The 8,474-nt window shown below is 35.9% G+C and overlaps 1 long non-coding RNA gene across 1 annotated transcript; it reads right to left on the bottom strand.

Annotated features, from left to right (window-relative positions):
• Positions 1 to 341: 341 nt before the first annotated feature.
• On the bottom strand, positions 342 to 1,901 carry LOC149179335 (uncharacterized). Its single transcript, XR_016258914.1, has 4 exons — positions 1,602 to 1,901; positions 1,163 to 1,411; positions 808 to 901; positions 342 to 588 (listed from the first exon to the last, which is right to left on the bottom strand). It is a non-coding gene; the product is annotated as an uncharacterized LOC149179335 (long non-coding RNA).
• Positions 1,902 to 8,474: the final 6,573 nt, after the last annotated feature.

Here is an 8,474-nt window from a genome sequence, read left to right as displayed (position 1 = left end):
AATAAATCATGAAGAGAGACAACACATCAGAAATAATTACAGTTAAATTGTCAACTCAATTTGAAGAGAACGACATCCTTTACAATGAAAATCCTGGAATCAAATCACGAAGACTCTAATTGCAGTGATGCCCAAAATTAGTATCTTTCTTAGAATTCAAATTACTAAAGAATGATATAATTGATATAAACCATGAGTGGACAATATTTTAGGATCAAATCACGAAGACTCTAATTGCAGTGATGCCCAAAGTAGACAACCTTCAAGAAACTTTCAAAGATAAACTACAAAAAGCTTTGAGAAGAGAACATTAAAACGATCATGGAAACAAAATTATGGGCTTATATTAATCAAGTAAAATAAAATAAAACATTTTCTTACAAAACAGTCTCCATAATCATTCATATACAACATTTCCCTTCCTCCTTATCAGTGTGTCTCTTACACTAAAGATCGGTCCTCCTTCTTATTCTACCAATTACATATTTGTTCCATATACTACCACTACTAATTCCCCCCTCTAGTTTATCTCTCTTATAAGCTTGGAAAACTTTGTCTTCATTCTTTCAATTTGATTTGCCTCCATATCTATCCAAAAAATTTATTTTTACCTACCATCCAAACCATAAAACTAAAAACCATTTAAAAGAATTTATAAAAACCAAAAAAACAAACCAAAATTAAATTCTATAACTAATGTAAATCTAATTCAAAACTTAAAATAAAATAATAAATTACAAAATTGAAATCAAAATATAAATAAATTAGAATTAAAACTAAATTATATGAAAATAATATATATCATACCAAGCCCCAAGAGTTAGCTCAATCAGTCAAATCAAGTGCCTCGCCAATGAGAAGTCACAAGGTCAAATCCCAAAAGCTCTTGAGGATCACTGAACTACAAGTGAAAATATATATATATATATATTAAAATAAAACAAATTTAAACGAATGAAAATAGTTTTAACTAAAAACTAAACAAAATTATTTTAATTCGAAAATTGATATCGTTTTAATTAGAGCAAATAAAATAAAACTATTTAAAACAAATTTAAAATTAAAATTGTTCTATTTTAAAACTAAAACATAAACTTGTTGATTTAAATAATAATAAAAATCATTTTATTTAAATCAAATAAAACAAATTTGATAATTTCACCTGTGCATGGCTGAGCGCAACCAAAAAAACTGCCTCGAGAAGAACCAAGCGGATCTCCCTAATGGTACATCGAATCGCGAAAATTTTCGCATGCGAGCTAATTGGGGGCATTCCAGAAGAAACCCATGTCCCAGATTTTCAAAATATGTCCTACTTTGATCAGAAACTAAGTTTGAAATCGGTCACTACACTATAATTTCGCCATTTTCTTTCTTGTTGCGTGTTTTCAATTTCGTCGAGAATCAAATCCTGCAACAAGAAGATACGAGATTAGCCATGGACAATATTCATCGTACAACAATAAAATCTTCGTCAAAGCAAAAATTGATACAAGAATTGACTTCAATATCCTTTTCTGACAATTGAAGTTTCGATGACACTTTTGGAACTTCACAGTCTATTTGGTAGAAAGAGAACATTCTAAGGCGGGTGAACAGACCTACAATAGAATCAAAATCCCATGTAAACCTTTACAAATCTTCGAATCCAGAAGATAGTGAATCAAATCAGGTAAAATCTCATGAAAGAAGACTGGTTTTGGCATCTTGGGCATCACTACAAAATCGGCTCCTAAAGAACCATGATTTCTCACAGGTCACGCATCAATTCGCAAAAATATCACGCGACAAACTAATTGGGTTGACTTTGAGAAAAACCCATGTCTTGGATTTCTCATATTCATCCCAGTTCGACCTGAATTTGTGCCTGAAACTCAGGTGTTAGGTATGCCTTAGCTCAGGGCTCGTCTCGGGGTTTAAAAACAATTTTAATATACATTATATTACATGTTAGATTCAAAAAATTAAAAAATTAAAAATTAAAATTATTTCTATTTTTTAGTTTTATATACACTATCTTATATATTATGTATTTAATAATATATAAATTATATTATATATCATGTGTTTAATATATGTATAAATAATTAAAAGAATATATATATATATTCAGAAAGAAAATCAGAATAGTATTATATTAAGAAGATATAATGAGCGATTACATGACAGCATTCAGGACTTTAAATGCAGGAAATAGCAGGAGCCTGGATCAAGCTGAAATCTGGGACATAGTCGAAGATATGCAGAACAATATCATATGCATAGACCCCGTAAATCAAAAACAAGAACAGGTTGTCTTCCAAGAAAGGAAAGGATCAGCATAGATCAGAGCCATCATTGAGCAGGCTGGAGAATAGCTGTAATGTGCACCAATGTGGAGGAGATAGGAGTCATGGAGTCCTGAAAAATACAGGCATTCCTCCACTTCCAAAGGCACCAACATGTGGCGATAAATAAGGAACGCCATTCAGGGCGTTGGGTACTCCACCACTTAAAAGCCTCATGAACAGAAGAGAATACCTGAAGAGAAAAACCATGAGATGAAGAGAGCTCATGCCAGATAAGAGCTGATGCAGGGCACTGGAAAAACATGTGGATATTGGATTCAGACGCTTGTCCACACATTACACATCTGCTAGGTCCAGACCATCCTTTCCTTCGGAGGACCTCCCATGTGAGGTTCCGGTTGAAAAAGACCAGCCAGGAGAATAAAATTGCCTTGAGCGGGCAAGCTGCTTTCCAGAAAATAAAAGGGAAGATTGGAGAGGGCTGAGCCAGAAGATTTGATGAGGCGGCTTCATATAAGTCCTTGACACATACTGGAAGAGATGAATTCTGCTTAGACCATGACAATACATCAGAGGAACCTGTCTGCTTGATTCCGATGTCGGTGAAATACTTAGTTGCCAGCTCCCAAGACTATCGCAGCTGATGAGGCAGACCAAGTGCATCAGCGTCCTTCCAGATTGACAAGGAGGAAGACCACGACGAAATCAGTTTATCCCAAGTGAACAGACCCCGGGAGTGAAAAACAGCAAACAAATCTGGGGTGAGCTTTTCTTCCAGGCCGAGTACAGTGGGATCAATACCAATGAGGATGTTGGAGCCAGTAGAGAAGTGCCATCGGAGAAAGGCAAAAAAGAGGTCCTTTATCTTTCTAAATCCATTCTCGCAAGATGATCAGACCCTGTGTGAAAGACATAGCCATCCACGCAAGAGTATCAAGCACTTTCTTGAATAATTTTCATTTTTTCTCTAGGAGAACGGTAGTGTGGAAGTCTTTTTTAGCAAAATAGTTAGTGATGTCTACATATTGTGGTGAGTGAGTGTAGGTTGTAAAAAAATAATTATTTGGAAAAGAATCTTCAATAAGTGAATTATCACTATTGTTGGGAAGTCTATAAAGGAAGTCGGAAACTACATTATACTTTCTAGGCTTGCCAACATTAGTGATATCAAATTCTTATAGTAAAAGTAACCATCTAGTGACTCTACCATTTGGAACTATTTTATTCATTAAGAATCGAATAGAAGAGTGGTGAGTATGTACAAAAACCTAATTTCCTGTAATATAACACTGAAACTTATTGATAGCATGTACAACAGCAAGAAACTCCTTTTAGTTACCATATAATTCAATTCAACAGGGGTTAAATTCTTTGTTATGTAACCAAATCACAAAAAAGATAGCTCAATGACTTCAAAATTAGCCTCTTCGAGGGGGGAACCTCCTTTACATCACATAAATGAGAAATTATTGAATGATTCAGATGATAATACCTCCTTGGTCTGTATAGGAGTCTAAGGGATCACAATATAATCAAAGCCTACATAACAATAATAATGTAAGGGCACAATAATAACAATAGTGGGCTTCTATGCGGGCATAATAATAACAATAGGGGGCTATAATACCAATAAAAATAAGAGGAATACACTAGTATATAGGGACCTAACATGCCCCTCTCATTCAAAAAAGTGTTGTCCTCAATGCTTGAGTAGTTCTGGATGCTTTTATATAAAATTCTCATCCTCCCATGTGGAATCTTCAGCGAGTAAGTTCTTCCACTTAATGAGATATTTTGAAATTAATCGATTATGTAGTTGTCGGGTTCTTGTTTCCATGACTACTTCAGGCTCAAATATGATTTTTCCTTCTTTGTCAAGTTCTGGAAACATTATTTGAACTGGGATCTTGTCACTGATAACCTTCTCTAAGCATGAAACATGGAAAATTGTTTGTACTAGGGAAGATGTAGTCAACTCCAATTTGTATGCCATAGTACCAATCTTTTGCATCACCTTGTAAGTACCATAGTACTTGGCTGATAATTTATTATCCTTCTTAGCTTGCTTGAGGGACATTTGTTTGTATGATTGTAGCTGTAAAAATACCCAGCCGCCTACATGAAAACTTCTTTCACTGCGATGTTGATCTACCTATTGTTTCATTCAATTTTGTGATAGAGTGAGATTATCCTTTAAGAGTTGAAGAACTTGTTGTTGATGCTCAATGTGATCTTTCACTACTTGAACCTTATAATTTTCTCTTAAAGATTATGTGATGGATGGTGGATGATATCCATAAAGTGCCATAAATGGGGTCATTTTTGTTGTTGTATGGAAGGAAGTGTTATACCACAATTCAACTAGAGGAAACCACTTGACCCACTGTGTTTGTTTATTAGATACAAAGAAACGAAAATATATTTCCAAACATTTGTTCACTATCTTAGTTTTTCCATTAGATTGAGGATGATAAGATGAGCTATGAGCTAATTGAGTACCAAGACAAAAAAATGTAGAAATTCCTTATAGATTCAAACTGCAGATTGTAATATGCTAAAACAATTGACTTGAATCTACTATACTCATTAGCGGAAACAATAAACGATCGATGAAATCGTGAAGCATAAGAGAGAAAGAATTCAATCACACATAACACAATAATTTTATGGGGAAAGCAACAGCTAAAAACCCCTGCTATTTGTATGTAGCATTAATCAAAAAATATGAGAAGATTACAATGCTTTGCTCAAGCCTGAGCAACCTCTGCACAATCATTAGGGGAATTTTGAGGTCTAAAGTTGGCCTCCTAAGACAAATTTACAATCAAAATAAATTTTATAAGAACCAATAGGATTCAAGATGATGATATCAACCATGGGGGATGATTTACCATTTTTGGAGTAAACAGATAAAAAGATAATAAAATAATAAAACTACTTTTTCAACTTGTATTTTCAACTTATCTCACTAAGGTTTTACTTGAATTTCAAGCGAGAGTACTCATTGAATGCAAAATTTAATTCCTCATCCAAAGAGTACCCATGTTGCATACTTTCAATGGACCCTGCTACATGAAAAATGAGAAATACATGAAAAACATGATTGCAATCACATTTTTCATGTATTTCTCATTTTTCGTGTAGTAGGATCCATCAAAAGTATGAAACATGGGTACTCCTTGGATGAGGAATCAAATTTTGCATCCAATGAGTGTTTTCGCTCGAAATTTGAGTAAACCCATAGGGAGATAAGTTGAAAAAATAGTTTTTTATTTTTTCCCTCTAAAATTTGATGATGTAATCTAATCTTATTTTATTATTTCCACTATTATTTTATAATTTCCTTAGAAGGCCCTTTTTAGACCTCAAAATTCCCCTAATCATTGCTTCACAAACAAGCTCCAACCAATACTTAGCCAAATCTGATGCCTTACAAGCTCCTATTTCCTTGCGCAATTTCCTAGGGAATTAGCGCATATTTAATTGGGAGATTCCTCATCCATAACTACGCAATACATCATAGGCCTTCCTCTGATTGCATGCACCACCTATACAATTCAGATGATTATACAATTGATAGTACATTGTCCCTAAACTCCAATCTCAACTAGGTCTTTCTCTAATCTGGCACACATGAGTTAATTATGAGTGAATCTTCAGTTTACTGGTTGAGTAGTGCTCGTTACACCCCATTACTGTAGGTTACACCCCATTACTAGATCTCCCACTAATTCCTCCATTAGTTGGAACTAGTCTAACTAGATTTAACTCAGTTAAACTAAATTAAATAATTACAACTCAAAAGAACTCAACCTGGGCCCCTAAAATTTAAGAACCACTCTACATGACTCTGGATAGACTACCAACTCGAATTAACTGAGCCAACTAAGTCAAATTAACTTAGTTAACTATTACAAGTTGCTATGAGAATTACAATTACAATTTAATTCCTAACTTTAATTCAAGGACAAAATTAAATTAGGATTTTCTTGTTGCACTTTTTAACACTCCCTCTCAACAAGAAAGAGATTGCCTACTACCCCGGTCCTGCCTCTATGAAACTCTAATTTTCATCTTGACAATGTCTTTGTCAAAATATCTGCATCTTGTTCCTCTGTAGGAATGTACTCCAGCCACATGATTCTCCTCTGCACACAATCTCATAGATGGTGATACCAGATGTCGATATGTTTGGATCGATCATGAAAAATTGGATTCTCAAAGAGTTTGATACAACTTTGATTGTCATAGTAAATCAATGTAGGATTCATCTACTAACCAAATAACCCAACAAGGATCTTCCTCATCCAGATAGCCTCACAAGTTGCTTTACTAGCAGCCATGTACTCTGCTTCTACTGAACTGAGTGCAACTGATCTCTACTTCTTATTGTACCAAGAAACTTCTACTGACCCAATACTAAATATTACCCCTGGTGTTCTCTTTATGTCGGGTGGAATCCCTGCCCAAGCTGCATATGTGAAGCCTTGAATCTTCACTCCCTCTCTCTGTCTGTACAAAATACCAAACTGAGTGGTGCCTCTGAAGTATCTCAACACATGTTTAGTTTCCTTCAAATAAAGTTTGGTTGGCTTAACCATGGCTTGACTAAATTGGTTAACTACAAAACACATGTCTGGTCATGTGTTCACCAAATACATAAGTGAACCCACAATTTATCTATAAAAAGTAGCCTCCACTACTTCACCTGAAGTAACATCCTCCTTCCTCTAGTTACCTGCGAGAGGAGTCTTCATGGGTTTGCTTCTCTCCATGTGGAACTTCTTCAGTATCTCTTTGGCATAATTTCCCTAAAAGAGAAACAGTTCCCCATCTCCTTGCCATACTTCCATACTAAGAAATTAATGCATGAGCCCTAAGTCCTTCATCTCAAATTCTCTTGCAAGATCCTCTATGCAAGATTTTATCAGCTTCTCGTCACCTGTCAGAATCAAATCATCGACATATAATACTATAATCAACAATTTACCTTCAGCCACAATATGGTAAAGGTTCACTTCTGCTTCAGTTTTGGTGAAGCCCTACCCGATGAAATAACTATCAATTCTGGTGTACCAATCACAGGGTGCTTGTTTTAGTCCATACATAGCTCGCTTGAGTCTGCACACATGTGACTATCTATTGAAGGTCTCAAATCCTTCCGGCTACTCGGTATACACCTCTTCCTCAATCATAACATTAAGGAAAGATATCTTCACATCCATGTTATGTATCTTCAATCCCATTTGTGCTAACAATGTTAGAATAGATCTTATTGATGAGTACCTTGCTACTGGAGCAAAATTTTTGTCATAATCAATTCCCTCCACCTGAGAAAATCCTATGGCCACAAATCTGGCCTTACGTTTCTCCACACTCCCATATGATGCTTGCTTTACCTTATAAAGCCATCAGGAACTCACCACTGACTTGTCTGATGGTCTTATGACCACTTCCCAAACATTGTTTCTGATAATGGAGTCATACTCCTCAACCATGGCATCAACCCATACTGGTTGTTACACTGCTTCCTCAAATGAGGATGGCTCAATCTCTACATTCTCGCTCATTAGAGGCATGTATCCAGTGTACTGATTTGGTGACATGCTCTATCTGCATTGTGATGTAGGTGATCCCACATTCTCTCTAGCATCATGCATCAATCTGTCAACCTCTCTAGTGTGCTTCATTCCATCATTGGAAGTCTCTACATGAGTGGGTGATTCCACTCTCTGCTCCTCTGCATGTGGTTGCTCCACATCAACCTGAGGTTCCTCCTTTGGAGCTAAAAGATCCTCATATGCATGTAATTGAAGCTCCCTCTCAAGGGAACATCTCATGGCCTTCTCTTCATCGAACTTAAAATCTCTACGAACCATTGTCATCTTGTTGGATGGAAGGTACACCCGATAGTTGTGAGGTGTATCAATGTACCCCACAAATATGCCCAACTCAGTTGTTGGCTCTAGCTTTTTCCGTGAATCCTTGGTAACATGATAGTAGGCTGATGATTCAAAGATCCTGAAGTGTGCCACGTCTGGTTTCTTACCTGAAAAATCTTCTTCTGGTGTACTCATCCCAAGAATTCGATGAGGGCTTCTATTTTGCAAATAAACAGTTGTGTTGCATGTTTTTTCCCACAAGTGCGACAGTAAACCCTGATCATGTAACATCGCCCATGTCGCT

The sequence above is a fragment of the Pinus tabuliformis genome, chromosome 4_1 (genome assembly GCF_031772625.1).
Source record: "Pinus tabuliformis cultivar Carrire ecotype Pingquan chromosome 4_1, CPIR1, whole genome shotgun sequence".
Taxonomy (NCBI): domain Eukaryota; kingdom Viridiplantae; phylum Streptophyta; class Pinopsida; order Pinales; family Pinaceae; genus Pinus; species Pinus tabuliformis.
The sequence above is the reverse complement of the archived record's forward strand: the minus strand, read 5'-3'. Positions and strand labels throughout refer to the sequence as shown.